This window comes from Zalophus californianus, chromosome 14 (assembly GCF_009762305.2).
Source record: "Zalophus californianus isolate mZalCal1 chromosome 14, mZalCal1.pri.v2, whole genome shotgun sequence".
NCBI lineage: Eukaryota > Metazoa > Chordata > Mammalia > Carnivora > Otariidae > Zalophus > Zalophus californianus.
Window position 1 is genome coordinate 47,102,284 of NC_045608.1, and position 17,361 is coordinate 47,119,644.

General features: G+C 43.6%; 1 long non-coding RNA gene across 2 annotated transcripts in view; it reads left to right on the forward strand.

Moving 5' to 3' along the window:
- LOC113912273 overlaps positions 1-17,361 on the forward strand; it is a 134,228-nt gene that overhangs the window by 70,838 nt on the left and 46,029 nt on the right. The window contains exons 1-4 of one of the 2 annotated variants that reach the window (XR_003516777.1): positions 481-611; positions 1,641-1,759; positions 8,174-8,285; positions 8,557-8,672. This is a non-coding gene — a long non-coding RNA (uncharacterized LOC113912273). Of the gene's footprint in view, positions 1-480; positions 612-1,640; positions 1,760-8,173; positions 8,286-8,556; positions 8,673-17,361 lie in introns of those variants that run through there. The other variant, XR_003516776.1, reaches the window with a different exon arrangement.

Sequence of the window (17,361 nt, forward strand, 5' to 3'; positions counted from 1 at the left end):
TCGGTAGGACCAGAACTATGTAGATTAAGATCCATCCATCTAGCCATTCATCCCTCCATCCGCCCAATGTTTAATTTATTTGTAATTCATTAATCAAATTTGATTATGTGCTTACTATGTACTAGGCAGTCATAAGCAGACCCAATTGGAGTGGGATGATGATGGGACATAGGGCCGGGAGCAGAGAGCTATCTTACAGCTTGTTTCCTTCCCCAGTCAAGGATCCTTGAACTTCTCGTGAGCATGAGAAATTATGACCTTGTTCTGGTGGGCAGATTGTAAGTGTCCTAGTACAAGGTCAGCTATCTCACTTCTGGGCTCTAACCAATGAGGGAAGTTTTGTCCTCTTAGATTCTTGGCTCTTCAACCTCCCCCCGCTCCCGTGTTCCTCAGTGTAGTATAACCTCACAAAGGACCTTAACCTATCGTGTGCCCCGATGCATCCTGGTGCTGTCTCTGAGGGTGGCACAAATATGCTGCAGGTGGGGAGGAGCTCCCCTTCCCCTGAGCCTGGTCAGGGAACTGTATGAACACATGCTACTCTGAGAAGTGACAGGGGAATGAGATGGCCCGCTACAGATCTGTCCCCTGGAAGCTGGGGGTGGAATCAGGTACAGCTTATGGGGCAAGAGGAGTGGAAGTGGGTTGGCTATAATGAGCTCAGTTTTTCCTAGTGTACTGGTTCTCCTTTGAGGGGAAAAAGGATGGGATCACATGTACTGATATGTGTGTTGTATGTCAGCACATCTTCAGAACCCCCCCCCCCAGGTCACTATTCTTCCCATTTTACAGACGAGAAAACTGAGGCTCTGAGAAGTTAAGTGTCATGTCCAAGCCTTCACAGCCCAGAAGTGATGAGGCTAATCTTTGAACCCAGTCTTCTTTCATAACAGCATTCAGCCTCTCTTTTAGGGGTGGACAGGACTTGACAGCACTGTTCCAGAATGGGCCATGACAAGTCTGTGTGACATAATGCACAGCTGCCTCACAGGTGCCTGCTGTCCCTGGAGTGGCTAATGAATAAAAGAATAAATCTTTAACCTAAGGGGATCAAACCCTGCTCCCAGCTTCGTGCTGGGAGCAGGGCTAATTCATGGCAGATGACAGGTTGGTCATTTTCCTAGCAGTTTTTCATTTTCCTATTCCCCCCTTCACTCTCCTTTCCCCTATCGATATTTCCTTTTCGTTGAGATGTCCAGTGCCTCTGGCGCCATGGGGAGTCTTGAACCTGAGACAGCGCCCCAGTTCTGTAACCACCTGTGAGATTCCAGGCAAGCCTCCGAGTCCTCCTCTGCAGAAATGGTATCAACACGGTCTGCCACACGGGAGAGGTAGAGATCCTGGCTGCGGAGCCTGGCACAGATAGAAACTCGCCACATGGGACTGACTCTACTTTGATCCCCGTCTTGCACTGCTTCATGATCTTTTCCCTCCCTGCCCGTATCAGCACCATGTCTGAGCCTTCCTCCTCATGCCTCTCCCCTGACCTTGCTCATTCTTCCTAAGCCATGTGTGACACTGGGGACAGTTCCACCAAAGTGGAATGGGTATCTCCCTGTAGGCACATCATTGCATTGTAACAGGAATTTTCTAGAAATAATAACAGCCCAAAGAATAAACTTCTAATAATGTCATTTAAGGCAAAATGATGGTCCAGTGAAGAAGACATGTTTGGGCAGATGGACCTTTCTGATTCCTGAAATCTTGATGATGAGCCCTTTGATGCTGATCCAACACAGACTCTAGCCTGGCTCCACATGTGAGTATGTTGATGAAAGTTGGAGAAGCATATTACCAAGGCACCATTTGAAACCCGGAGCCCATTTAATCTGCTCTTATCCTCTCTCTGTTCTTTTTTTTTTTTTTTTTAAGATTTTTATTTATTTATTTGACAGAGATAGACACAGTGAAAGCAGGATCGCAGGCAGGGGGACTGGGAGAGGGAGAACCAGGCTTCCCGCTGAGCAGGGAGCCCGATGCGGGGCTTGATCCCACGACCCTGGGATCATGACCTGAGCCAAAGGCAGACGCTTAACGACTGAGCCACTCAGGCGGCCCCCCCCCTCCTCCGTTCTTGTATCTCTTGCCTGGTGTGTATGTATCATATAGTATATAGCTGTCATTGCATTACAGAGAGCCTCAGACATTAATACAGCTCAGACCATCCAATTAGGGGATTGCCAAATCGGGGGTTCATTTTTCGGTAAAATGTCATGTACGTAACAGGTGTTGATATCTTGTAGCTAACTGCTCACTTTAACCCCGTCAGAATGTTATTAAGGTCAAATTGCGGTGCATGATCCTTGAGCAATTCCTGGGTTTGGGCACGTAATGACAAATCTATACAAGAGGTATACACCTTAGTGTGAGACCAACCAGTCTTTAGACTCATAGACTTCAGATAAATTTCTTCTAAATAGTGAGCAAACAGTGTGTGTGTGTGTGTGTGTGTGTGTGTGTGTGTGTGTGTGGTGAGATCATTCTTGAAAGAACACAAGTGTCTGGAATTGCTTTGGGAAATGAAACACACGCAGGCTCACGTACACGAAATGTCTGAGAGGTTGCAATCTCTGACTTTTCAGGATAGAGAATCTTAAAACTGATGTGATTTTCATGATTTCTAATCTAAATTCTTCAGTTTATAGTGCAGAAACTGAGGTTCAAAGAGAAGGAAAGCCCGAGTTTGCCCAGCCAGTTACGAAAGGTCAGGGCAAGAGCCCGGGTGTCACGCCTTGCCCAGTGGCCCGCATGAGTTCTTCTTTCCTCCCTTCAACCCCTCCCTCCTTCCTTCCCTCCCCTGCAAGTTCAAATTCAATTTTCTAGAACTGTTCTCCTACTAGCCACACAACTCGTCCCCTCGCTGTCTTCAGGTCTCTGCTCAGCGGTCACCTTATTAGTCAAGCCTCCCCTGAGCACCCAGCACAGAGCACCACCCCCGTGGACTGGGCTCCCTGCCCCCACGGCACTTTCTCCCACCTTACTTGCATATTGTCTGACTTCTCCAAACAGACTGGAAGCTTCAGGAGAGAAAGGACTTTGTGTGTTCACTGCAAAACCTATAGCACCTGCAACAGTGCCCGCTACCCAGTGAGAACTGGATAAATATCTGTTGAAGCAATTGATGAACACCTGCCAGTGGGAGGCAGACGGTGCAGAAACAAGAATGAGCAGGAAGCATCTGCTCTGCCCTCATAGGGCATTCACTGAGTGGAGGAAGAACTTGACCTTAGTAATCATTCTGCAAAGGCATTACAGGGGCCTCAAGTGTGCCAAGCTAAGGGTTTCAGCTTGGTCTGGGAGGCTTCTCACAATAGTGGGAAAAGACCACCCACACACTATGTGCCATTGTTTTTGAACCTGGCTTAGAGAATGCATCCATCCCAGGAATGTTCGAAAGATGTTCTGTCACAAAAACTTGATTTGATGGCTGTGTGACTAGTTTAGTCTCTGAGTAGGCTGCGTCTGGTTTAGAGTTTAGCAATGGGATGATCCTCTAGATAAGACTGTGTAGAGATGCATATCATTGTGCCTTTCCTAAGCATGGGAATCTACACTCAACTCACTGAGTGTGTTTTGAATGAATTTATTCTTAAGGGAAGGCAGCACGCGTATTGATACCTCCCTGGGGAAATTCAGGGTTGGGAGAGAAAATTAGTGAGCTACCAGAGTGGCCACATGATGTCGCTGTTGCTTAAAAAATTTAGATGAATGGAAGTCCATCTTTTGTGAGGTGAGAACCAGTCTACGAAGTTTCGTTTCGGGAAGGTGGAAAACTGTTGCAATGAGAGACACACTTTTATACACTTAAAAGACATTTCTAAGCGTGACAGTGTTCTGGCTCTTCCCCAAGGCCCCTGTTTTATTTTTATTTATTATAATTGGTTTTACTTTACTCAGCAATATCAAATCTCATACCTAGCGACTTCCTCAGAAGAATTCAGAGCACCCTTATGTCTAATGTCTTATATGTCCTCAAAGAGTTTTAAAGTGTAAATACTTCCTCGAAACATTATAAAAACCAGAAGAAAATGCTAGAAATGGAGGAGTATAATTACCTCTGCTTTCTGTACCTGAGGTCATTTCTAAAAATGGTCACCTATAAACACAGATGACATCTATCTACATTTCCCAAATCAACAGGGTTTATTTAAAAATTTTCCATTGTCTTGATATTTTTAAACTTTGTCTCTCATTTTTCTTCCATTTTGCTTCTTAGAGAATTTGTATCATTTCTTTTCTCATTTCAATGATTTATTTTATTCTTTTTTAAAGTTCATCCATTCCTCAAACATTTAGTGCATACCTGCTTTGAGTGAGAGTCTGTTCCAGGTATTGCAGAAGATAGAAGATCGATGAGCAAAGCACCTCCGTACATAAGGCTCTTACAATCTTGTAAGGTTGTAGGACCAATTCACAAAAATAATAAACTGAAAGTTCATGCATGTCTTATATCAGACCCTGTGCCAAGTTCTTTACCTGTATCTCATTTAAACTCTCAGGACACTCCTTGTTAACCCCATTTGAAGGCAGGGAAACTGAGGTTTAGAGAAGTTCAGTAGTTTGCCTAAGGCTAAAGAGCTATGTATACTGGTGCTGAGATTTGAATCCTGGTGCATTTGACCACAAAGCCTGAGCTATGCTTTACAAACTTTCAGTAGTATTAGGCAAAATAAGTTAATATTAAAAAAACCCAGAGATTCAAAGTGCTATGGGAATTCTTATCTGGAGAGGTTCCATGGAAGACTTGGCATTTGAGATTGCCTTCAAAGGATGAATAAAATTTCCCCTGGGAGAGATGAGAAGGGTTTGTCAACTGATGAAAAGTTTAGTTCTTGCTCATGATGTATTTTACAAGGTAAAATGGCAAGGGGTCTTGTTGCCACACGTTGACTCAGGGACCCAGGCTGAAGGGCCAGTATCTATGGCTGCATCCTTTGAAACATGAGCAGGAGAAAAGAGAATGTTTCATGAGGGTTTTTTTACATTTGTCTGGATGTGCCACACAGCACTCTGCTCACTTTTCATTGGCCACAACTAGTCACACGGTCCTGGTTAACTGCGAGAGGGCTGGGAAATGAGAGAGGGAACAGAGGGAATATTGGCGAATATTCTGTTTCCTTCCTGCTATTGTGCTGCCTCCCTGGAAGTAGGGAAGACTTGCATTGTTATCCAGGTTGAATCAGTGGATAGACTTGGGCACAAAAATGAACTGACTCTCTCAAGATTTCATGGTCACCTTGGCCATAGCTACCGAGAGAGGGTGGAATTAGCCACTATTGACATGAGAGATACATTATTTTAAGAGCCTCCTTCCCTCTCCACCCCCATGTCTTTCTTTCCTCCTGGGGTAGGTTGAAAGAGGTGGAAATTCTACAATTTCAAATGGTTTTCTTTGGTTTGGATTTTTGGAAAATTATAGTCATCTTTAGAGAACTGGCCTATTAATCCTGAACCACAGGTTCACGTCTTCTTTAGAATGATGGGATGGGGTGGAGTTTTCTAGGACAAATCATTAAACAAATAAGCAAATAAGATTTAAAAACAACGTTCATTCTCATCTTAAGCCTGGTGTTTTCCAGCCTCTTCCAGTGGAAGACCAATGTATAGGAGGGTATACTTCTCTCATCTCCCAGGTATACCTCTGTACAAGCCAATCGGCAGTGCCACGGAAAACAATCGAAAGACTGACCCATTGTTTTCTGCGGTGAATGGAGCATTTGCTTGTTTCAAGTGACATACTAGGTAACTCTCTTCTAAACAGCAAGGCGCTTACCCATGTGAAAAAAAAAATGAAAGGAACAGCCAGATTTGGTTACTGTCGGAGCCACACGATTCACAGATATCCTTGATAATGACAGTTGCACAGCTGGATAATTAATCAAAGTATGAAGAGAATATAGAGCACTCCCATGCACACAGCCCCATCCAGTCTCCACGGGATCCGGCCATCATCTGTTTATTCTCCTTTGGAATGGCTTGAGATTATTCAATTATTCAATAGCTTCTCTTCTTGCTGTGATGGGATGTATGGTTTTTAATTGGCACCAGGGTCTTTCGGTGCCTATGAACTTTGCTAGTCACTCTTGTGATTCCAGTCCCCGGAAGCCTGAATGTTTATCTTTATCTAGAGTTGGGCCCAAACAATGCACCTTGAGGTACCAATCACCTTTTTAAAAAAGCAGCTCTGCCAAGCAATTGGTGGCAAAATCATGACAACCATCTGATTGCAGTCTTGCATTTTTTTTTCCTACCCACGTTGTTCTTGACATAGAATATAGGTTGAAAAAATCCATATTTGACATGAATTTTCTCTGCCTTCATGGTTAATTTTGTAAATGTTGTCCTTTCCTTAGGAAGGACTTTTAAGGCTTTAAACCAACCGGTGTATAAATATTTGCCCATTATGGTGTTTCTTGGAAGTGCTTTCTGGAAAAGCAATTCAATATTTCTAATACATAAATGCATCTTTTTTCCAACTTCCATACTTATTATAATTGTTTGTTCAGAGACATTTATTAAAAATAGATTACAACCTATTTTAGGGCCTTTGAACATTAAAGTTGCAGTGACATCTCATTAAGTGGGCTGCATTTACTGTTCCTAGCACTCTAAATTTTTGCCCTCTTTAGTGGAATTTTTCTCCTTGAGATGCAAATTCTTCTGGTCTTCTGTATTAATTAACTCAAATAGTTCTTTCCCAGCTTGGTACCTGCATAGTTCTGTCAGACAGCATTGGTAACGCTTTCCTGCTAATACTTAGTGTTACTCCTCTGCCTAAGCATTTGGAGAGTAATAAATAGCTTATAACAAGTCCGACAGCTTGCTCTAGTTTTCAAGGCCTTATTTAACCCGACCTCAACAAATGACCCTGCCTTTTGTCTTGCCACCTTCTCGACAAACACCCTTCCAGTTTATCTTTTTTATCATCTTCTAAGTGCCTCATCATCAAAGTGAGGTTCCCCCTCCCCAACAGCTACCGCAGTGCCACCTGGGAGCTCATTAGCATACAGACTCTCAGGAGAATCTGCATGTTAACGAGTTCCCAGGTGATTCCTGAGCACATTCTTTTGAGAAGCCCATACCAGTACCTTCTGGCCACATTCCTGCCTCCCTGCCTTGGCTTACACAGTTCTCTCCGCCTGAAAATGCCTTCCCTTCTTCCTTCCACTCAGGCAAATCGTCTTCAGCTTTTTGGTCCTGGTCAATTGAGCTTTCACTTTCTTCTTTAAACCTTGTCATGATACATTTGAAAATTGAGTCTTATTTTGGAGTTAGTTTTGGAGGACGGATCATTCAGGAAAATCAGAGAGAGTCAAAAGTATCCTTGAAAATATTTTAAGTTGCCCATCTAATATAGCATCGATGTCTTAGGGCATCTTCTGCTGTAACAAATCTACCTATGGTAAAATTTCCCTTGCTAGTCAGAATGTTTCGCTTTTTCTTTGGTCGAATGCCAGGTATACCGAATGACTAGTATTAGGAATCACATTGTAGAGAGTATGTCCGCCCCCTCCACTCCCCTCCACCCATCCTTCAAGTGCATACAGTTGAATTTGCATAGGTTAAATACATGTGAGAAGGAACTCTCCTGAAGTCAGGTCTGGTATGTGTTCCAGCTTGTGTTTTGATTGCCATGTTGAATTGGATCTGGTCAGAGCAAGCATAAATCCTTGAGACCGTTTAGAAAAATATGTTTTGGGTTCTTTTGAGATAACTGTGAATCATTTCCTTTGCATTAAAGAAAGCCTCCTGAATCCTCACTGCATTAAAAAATAACAGAAGAAAAACATTTTCTGCTTTACCACGAGGCTTATCTAATCTGCATCTAACAGGAAAACGAAGGGAGACGAGAAGGAGGAGGAGGAGAAAATGTGAGAGGAGGGAAAGAAAAAATCCTCCACGTAAAGTTGAAACAGTAGAAAAAGACCTTTTAGGTTGGTTAATATTGCCTGAATTATGGACTGAACTGTGTCCCCTCAAAAGTTGTACGTTGAAGCCCTAACCCCCAATGTGACTGTATTTAATGTGACTGTATTTAATGCGACTGTAATAGAGACGGAGCCTTTAAGGAGGCCATTTAGGTTAAATGAGGTCATAAGAGTGGGGCCTTAATCGATTAGGACAACCAGACTGACCCTTCTCTCCCCCTCTCCCTCTCTCTGCTTGTGCACAGAGAAAAGGCCACACAAGGACACAGGGAGATGTCAACAGCTGGCTGAAGCCAGGGAGAGAGGTCTCATCAGAAACCAATCCTGCTGGCACCTGGACTTCCAGCCTCCAAAACCGTGAGAAAATACCTTTGTGCTGTTGAAGGCCCCTCTTCTCTGGTACTTTGTTATGGAACTCTGAGCTGACTGAGACACTGCCTGCCCAAGTCCGCAGTCCTGAAGGCGGAATGGATTGCCCCTTTATCCCGAGGTCTCGTATGTTGGCTCTTATAAGGGTATAATGGCAGCGTTATAATTCATTGCTCAGTTACGGGTCTGTCCCTCTCAGCAACTGCTTCCTGCTTGATAACATTTGTGAGCTGAAGTACTTGTTAATTCTTCTGTCTAGATTCGAATTCTCAGTGGTCTCCAAATATTTCCCGAGGCATTTGGAGTGTTCACGTGGATTCATTACCTAAGTCCTGAAAAAAGATGATACTGAACTGAAATCCACAGTTTGCTATGGTAACGATGTTATTGTAGTAGAAGTATGGTGGAAATCTTAAAGAGGGGTAGTTTTACCTCTTTAGCTAATAAAACATTCTTCCAGTAAATTAGAGCAGTGAAGGTGGGAAGTCTCCTATAACACAGCCTTCTCAATGAGGTGTTAAGTTCAAAGCTTACATCCTCTCTCTTCCCTTTAATGAAGAAAAAGAAGACTGTGGGAGGTACAATTCAAAGCGCTAAAATTGAAATTCAAGGGAAGTGGAAAATGTGAACACTAATGTGCTCCTCCTCCAATAAGGAATCACATCGCCCGTTCAGGATTAATGATGAGAAATGGCCACCTGAGGAACTTGTTCTGAGCTTACGTGTGGTGCTCGTACCTCTCGCTGTCTGATATTTCATGATATTCCGGATCTAATATCTATGGCTCTCAAAGGGCTGCAAAAATATTTTATTAATATTATTTTATGGTGGGGTTGGGATGCTGTGTGGGATTTATAGAGCTGGGGGTCTTGGATTCGCTTTCTCTAAATTATGTTTTGTTTCTTTCTTGCTTTGAAATGTGTCCAAGTAGCCTTATTGTTAGGGAAAATCACTTAAAGCATATAAATGAATACATTTGTTAAGTATAATATTTCACCACCCCTAGCTTCTAGCATTGAAAATTTTAAGACCCCAGCATTTAGTTTTGTTTTTCCCAAAAGTCTAAGTCTTATTGAGGTCACATGATGGAGTGAGTGAGCATTCTGAAAATCGGGAGGTTTGGATTTTAATTCCATTTCTACTTGTAACTCTCTATTTGTGATGGTTGATTTTAGGCATCACCTTGGATGGGTTATGGTGCCTGGATATGTGGTCGAAGATTATTCTGAATGTTTCAGTAAGGTTGTTTTTGGCTGAGATTAACATTTAAATCAGTAGATTTTGAGTAAGACAGATTGCCCACCATAATGTGGGTGGGCCTCATCCAATCAGTTGAAGGCCTAAATGGCACCAAAGACTAACCTCCCAAAAGCAAGAGAGAATTCTGCCAGCAGATGGCCTTCAGGTTTGAACTGCAGCATCAGCTCTCCTCTGGAGCAACAGTTTGCCAGCCCACCCTGCTGACATCGAACTTTCCAGCCTCCGTAATCACACGAGCCAATTCCTTAAAATCCATCTCTTTCTCTCTCTATACACATCCTGTTGGTTCTGTCTCTCTGGAGAATCCTGACTAATGCACTGTGTAATCCTGGTTTCATCCTTTCTCTTCTCTGAGGCTCAAGTGTGCAATCTGTAAAGAGAGGAAGCGATACTGTGTACCCTCTAAGGTCTTCTAGAGAGAAAAATGGCATGATTAAAAAACCTGCTAATTTTGAAATGTAAAATTTTTATAAAGAGTAATGAAACTACGTTCCAGAGAGACACTGGGATAAAAATATGAAAACACCCCCTCATTTGTTGACATTTTGCTCAAGATTGAGAGGCAATGTGGTGAGCGTCTGGGATGGTGAAGTGCACATCTCAGCACAGCTTCTCAACACAAGATATCCTGCCCCAGTCCTGCTGCAGAGTCTGTCTCCCCAGCCCCAGTCCTACCTCCCACCCACCACTGCCCTGCAGGCATTCTCTTTCTTCCTAGGGCACTGGCACCTTCCAGGTGTGGGCTCAGACCTCCCAATTCCTGAGCTAGGCACAACCAAGGCAGGTAGAGCATCAGGTGACTCAGACCCCAGCTGGTGTCCAGGGATGAGAGGCTGGACATGGCCAGCCATTCCATCATCACTGTTTGCCTGTTGTGTGATTATTTCTTTGATTCTTAATCATTTTTCCCTCCTAGCAGAGTCATTGCACAGCATAGCACTAAGCAGGAAATAATAGTCACCCCTTGTAGCACCTAGAGATAATCACTATTCTCAGTTTGATATATTTTATTCCTTCTCTAATCCAGGTAATAATGCAATTTAGCCTTCCTTGCCCTCCCTCTTGAGGATCATCTTGTTCTCATGTACTTCGGGGAGAAGGAAGATTTCTTCATTTCCACTCCTGGATCAGTTAGGGTCACTGCGCATGGGTGTGCAGGTTGTGCACTGCAGAATCTGCAAGGCAACTCATCTCTTCACTGTCAATCCTTAAAGTCTCTAGTGACCCTACCATAGGCTTTTGTGTTTAATGGATTTTCCTGGCTTTCAGTTCAAGGAGGGGAGTTAGATTATAACCCTGCCCAGAACAGAGAATTAGTTACAACTGAAGATTAGACACCACTGTGTTTAAATATCCCTCAGGCATCTTGAACAGGGGACTATTTCTCACAGGCTACTTCTTCCTTAGGCCTTAACTTCTCATCATTTTCCCAGGACCTTCTTCTTTGCTATGGTCTACTTCTCAGCCAGGTCTCTCAATGCTTTAGCTCCTTAGGAGAAAGTTCTAAAATTCTGATTACTTTGTTACAGGGAACATTTTAATTCTTCTCTTAATCCTATCTTTTCACACTATGTTCAGGGTACCTTACTTTCCACAACCAAAGAAAGGCCGAGAAAAGTGTTATCTTGAAAGATCAGGTCCCTCCTGAAGAAAAATTCTCTCCCCTCCCATATTTGTATGTATAGATAGAATGAAGAAAAGGGGTAATGTTCTTCATTTTCTTTATTGGTTTTCATTTTTCTCTGATGTCTACATTTTCACTCATGGCAGAAAGATGGTAAACTCAGCCTGAATCACTGTTTTTGGGATGCATGCATACCAATCTTTGAACTGTCTATCGGTGTCGCTTTGTGGGAGACTGGGGAAAATCCATGGGCTGGTCTTTGTGCCTTCCTCAGAAGCTCCTTTGGCCTCTGCAAAGATGTCTGTTGTCTCTGCCGGCATGCTGTTAGAGTTAGCTAAGAGGTACGAGCTGGTGTGACTCAGGGGAACTCCTTTTGGCTTGGTCAGGGTCGGGGTCCTTCTGCTGGATCAGACCCACCTCAGCTCTGCCATGCGCACAGATCCCCTGAGACTTGGCCGCAGGTCGTCCAGCAGCTGGCCTGCTCCATCCCACTACTCAGCCTCCACTCTGGGCCACCTTGCAGCTCCTCATGGTGGATGCTGGCCATCATTTGCATCCTCCCTTTGGAGCATGCCGGAACACCTGCAGCATTCCTTCTGTGTCAACTTGAAGCCCAGGAAGACGCCAGGCCCTCTCTCCTGACCTTCTTCTCCATGCCACACTTCTGTTACAGTACTTCTTTGGCCCCCTGGGTGGGCACTGGGCTGCCCAAGGACTAGGGTCGCTGGGTTTACAAATACAAATACTAGACACCCAGGTAAATGAGAATTTCAGATAAACAATGCATAATTTTTTAGTATTATTTAGTAGGTAGTATTTGGGACATACTTCTACTAAAAATTATTTGTTGTTTCTTTGAAAACAAAACATAACTGGGAATCCTGTACTTTATCTGGCAACCCTACCAGGGTCCCTACCAGGAACCCAGGGGACAGTGGGACACAGCCTCCCTCTGCCTTTGGTTTCCTTTTTCATCTCCTTTGCATGCAATGAGGGTCTGTTGGCAAACTCTATAGTCTGATGAGTTCCTGCTCACTTTACCTCTCCCATTTGAGATATAGCATTTTAAAGTTATGCTTATTTATAAATTAGGGTTCTATTGGAAACGGAGTTTTATATCCATTTCTATTTTTCCTTGGCATAGCAATTTTCTCCAAAATATGCTTTTAATGGCTCATGAATTTCACATATGGCTTGATTTTTTTACTGGGTTTATGATGTGTTAATTCAGAAATCTTTGTTGAATAGCTCTCATGTGCTGAAGTATTGTTTTGGTGCTAGGATACGGTGGTCAACAAATCAGAAATGTGTCTATTCTTAAAAAACTTACATGCCAGTCAGGAAGACAGGTAGTGGATATCAGTAAGTTCAGTTCATCACGAGTGCTACGTGAACCACAAAAAAGTGAGAGTGACTGTAAGGGCTGGTGATGGGAACAGTGCCCACCACCCTTGGCCTCAATTGATTGGTCCAGTGAAAGACACCTGATCCACAGTAGACCAATAAGAATCCTCCCTTGGGACAAAGGGAGAGGTGCAGGCAGTCTCTTTGAGAGCAGTAGTTTCAAGATGTGAAAATTCAAGAGCCCGTGGCGGCCATGTTTACCACTGCAAGAAGAGATAACTGGTGAGAGAGAATAAAGTCGTGTCGATAAAAGTGGTGATGAGGGACAGGAGTCTTGGAGGCATGTGGGTCCCTGGGTTCAGATGTTCCTGAGCTCCACCTCCATCTCTGCCTTTTCAATTTGGGTATTCAGCAATTCCTGAAATCCTATGAGCCCATAAATTATGTTTTTGCTGAAGCTAGTTTGAATTGCGTTTCTATTATGAGAAACCCAGAGTCATCCTGACTAATAGTAAAGGGAGGCACAATAGAGAGAATCATTTATAGCAGCTACCCACACGCAGACCCCTCGTAGGCTCTCTATTTCCACATGACTAGAGATAGCTTGTCCTCATCTCCCAACATGTTTCTACCCCTCCACGCATGATTATTAATCCTAATGGATTTCCAGACTCAGAGAGTAAGTGTTTTCCTTTTTCCCTGCATGAGGTTGACCTCCTGGTTTCTACATATTTTTTGGTCTCAGGTTGACCTTTTCTTAAAATGATTGCCCCCCACAATTGTTCATTCCATTCAGGTAGTGTCACACACCTAACCACAAAGATATTGTCTGGCCCTATGGTATGAACATGATAATCTGACATCAGTTTTCCCCAAACCTGGATTATTCAGTGAGAAATGATGCCATGGGGGGGCCAAACCAAACTCAATTATCATTTCTTTTCAGTTTTCTCCTCATGAGTTAAAAACAAAACAAAACAAAACAAAACCATGATGTGCATGGGGTTGTGTGTATGAGGGAGAGGGACAGTTTCATTTGGTGATACCCTGTTATATTTGGAAATAGAGACACAGTTTTCTCAAAAACAAAAACAAAAACAAAACTTTCTAAATGATTCTTAGGCTCCCAGGCTGGAAATGGGTGTCTGTAGCTAAACCTAGACCTTGCATAGTGCTAACTGCTCTAAGCTCACAAAGCTGCTGCACACCGTTACCCTCCCCAAGACCTTGAGCCCATCGAGGTTGGAATCTGGGTCCAGCACCCTGATCCCACCTGAGTGCACCCTGACTCCTAGAGCCATTCTGAGCACCAAGGGATTTCTGAGTCCCAAGAACACTTAAGAGGCGGCAAGGGGAGGGATCGCAGATGTGTCCCAATACCTGAGCTCTGCAGCCCGGGATGGATCATCCTCTTCCTGCTCTTTCACGTTCTCCAACTGGTTCCATTATTCCTTCACTGCTACTCTGAGAATCATTCCAGCTGCTAAGGCATTCCTAGCTAAGCCAAGACATAGATCAGCAACCACGATGTCCCAATCATCTCCGTTCTTGTCCAGTGAGGATGTGAGCAAAGGTCACCCTCCCGGTCCCTGGTGGCTCAACCAGGCCTGTGGGGCTCCCCCATGTGCATCTCCATCTGCCCCTCCCCCATCACTCCTGTTGCAGCCCCACGTCTCCTTTGCTGCCAGCTAGACTCAGGATTTAGACTTTCAGAGCAAGCCTGGGACACTCAACTGCACTAATCTCTGTTTCCCATACCTTCCAAGCCCAGGATAAGCCCTCTTCTTTGACATAGTCAAGGTGTTGAATTAATTTAAAAAATACAGTTAAAATAAGGCTTTGAAAAATGTAAAGCATACACAGTAGTAAATCCCCATCCTTGCAATAGGGCTAAGCCCTCTTCTTTATGGCTCTGATTTTTGGAGTCTATGTGTATAAATCACACCTAGAGTGCACCACTTATACATTCCACATTTTCCCCTTCTTAGTGGAAAGAAAACTTGAGACTTTCGAAGAAATTTGAGTTCAGAATCATTTTGGATTTTTATAATTTTCTCCAAGTCTTTTGCAAGTGTCTTTTCTTATGCTCATGTGCTGGCAAGTTGTCTTAAGTCTTCCCAAAGACTTCAGCTTAGTTTTCACAGAAACACCAGTTCTTTTTTTTTTTTTTTTTTCTTTTTAGAAACACCAGTTCAAATTCTTTTCTTATTTACAGTCAAGCAATGCACACGTACATGGTATAAGCGGGCTTAGGAACAAACACAGGGACTCTTGCCAGGCATTCGGCTACTGGAGGGTAGCCTCTTGGTGTCTGGGCTTCAGAATTCCATGGGCATCAGTGAGAATGCTTTGCAGAGAAAAGTCATCCATGGGCAGGGGGTGGAGGACAGGGGGGAGGATGGCTAAAAGAGCTTCAGCTATATCTGACCCTAGTCTAGATTTCCCATTGCTCTGCTGCTGTTCTCATGATTTCTAGATTTATGATGGTGAGAACTCTGGGGACTCCACCATCTGACATTCTGCCTCTACAGATCGGTTCATTTCCCAGGCTTTCTTGTCTCTATTTCCAGCTTCCTCTTCTCTGGGTGGTGCTGCTGATCTGAGGCAGAGCCCACTCTCTCTGGATTAACTACCACCTGGGGCAGCCAAAGGAGGGGGCACAGAGCAGGGATGCCATCCTCTGTCTCCTGACATCTTCATTAAAGTCCACTATTCCTTGCATGAGATTTTTCAATCTGGTGCAAGGAGAGAAAGGGGCAGAGCCCATAGCCGAGACTAATACCGCGTGAAGGGAACAGGTATGGACAGAAGATGTCGGTGGTAGGTTGATCCATAAACTGAATTAACCTATGGAAACAGGGGCTTGGAGCAGAGGTGAATAGTAAGCCACAGGAACTCTGGGGCAGACGCTGGACTTCTTTCAAGTGTGAAATGGGAATAAGGACATCTCATCTATCTCTTAAGAGCTATGGAAACCCCACTAATGTCTTGATTACATATGGTAAACTCGATTTCTTTTCAAAACACACTCCCCCCCCCCCCGATATTATCACTTTAATTCAGGTCTAGAGACTTTAGTCAGATAATAATTTGAATTATGGTCCATCTTGCCAATTACCCTTGAATTATTATGTCTCTTATCTTTGGTTAACTGAAGAATAACAACCCATCCAGAATTAAACCACAATCAGCAGCAATTTAGTCAGAATCAAATTGCGTTAATGGGTTTCTTTTTCTTTATAAGTTCTTTGGCATCCACAAAACTGCCCCCACAAGTAAATGCTGCCTTGCAGCACTCATCACTCATGTTTGAAAAAGAGATAGGTGGTAGGCATACTTGCAGTTCATGACCAGCCTGTGCTCAGTTCTTCACACAAATCCTTCGGTTGTGGCTGGAAGAGGGGGTCTTGTGGCCATATGTAGGCCAGGTGACCTGGTTTCCCCAACCTGATGAGATGAGGGGTAAATACCTGATTCACACTGACTCAGTCAGATTCTTTCTCTCATAATACTAACCATGAAGCTCCAAAATATTTCAGATAGTGGTGAACACTGGGATGGATGGTCTTGGGGGTTCAGGGACCTGAACAGCCATAAGACTGCACTCATGAGAGAGGAGAATCTGTCTGGGTGAGAGAGGAGCAATGTAGAATTTTACAGAAAAATATATTTTCTTTTCAACATGGGGGAGGCAACAAAATCAAGAATCAAGTATGTGAGCAAATATGGTATAAATTAAAAACATGCTCTTCTTAGGAGGCAAACATGTGGATAAAGAAGTTATTATAGAATATATAGTAATAAAAGGTAAGGGGCACCCTGGGTGGCTCTCAGTTGCTTGAGTGTCTGACTCTTGATTTCCACTCAGGTCATGATCTCAGGATCGTGGGATTGAGCTCTGGGTTGGGCTCTGCACTGGGCATGGAGTCTGCTTAAGATTCTCTCTCCCTCTCCTTCTGCTCCTCCCCCCTCTAATTAAAAAAAGGTAAAAATGAGATTTGACTATTTCTGACATTAGGTATTGCAATAAAAAAAAAAACTTTAAGGGGCGTCTGGGTGGCTCAGTCGGTTAAGTGGCTGCCTTCGGCTCAGGTCATGATCCCAGGGTCCTGGGATCAAGTCTCTCATCAGGCTGCCTGCTCAGCAGAGAGCCTGCTTCTCCCTCTCCTTCTACCTACCTCTCTGCCTATTTGTGCTCTCTATCTCTCTGTCAAATAAATAAATAAAATCTTTAAAGAAACCTTTAAATAATGTCTTGTATACAAACAATAGATTTGTAAAGCTAATTCTAGAAAGGAGTCTCATCTGGTACTACAAAGACCAAACTTCACCCATGCCTACCACCTATGGTAAAACTCCTCAGTATGGCCTCACGGGCTTCTATCCTTGGACCAAATCTCCCCTTTCAGCCTTACCACCCATTCCCTATTTCTGGGCATTCTGTGCCCTACTCACACAGGGATCCTTGCCATTTATTGAACATGCCATGCATTTCGTCTTGGAAGATGGCTCTTGGCAGAAGTGAAGTCCAAGGCTATGGTTAGCTAGACAACTGGAAAAGACACTCTGAATTGGTCCAAGTAAAAAGTTAAAGCTGACCCCCTACTGTGGGTTCAGTTGGGAAACAGAATTTGCCCAATAAGCAGATCTAGGTTCCAAGAAATGATGCCAGGCTGAAACTGCAAGTGTGCCTCTTTGAAACTTAAGATACTTTTAACTTAGATAACAGCACATATATCTCATTTCCTATGTATAACCTGCATAGTACATGGGTAATGTGTTTAGAAAAGTACCTAAGAGCAATTATTTTCTTGCTGCTAACTTAATTTTTGCTTT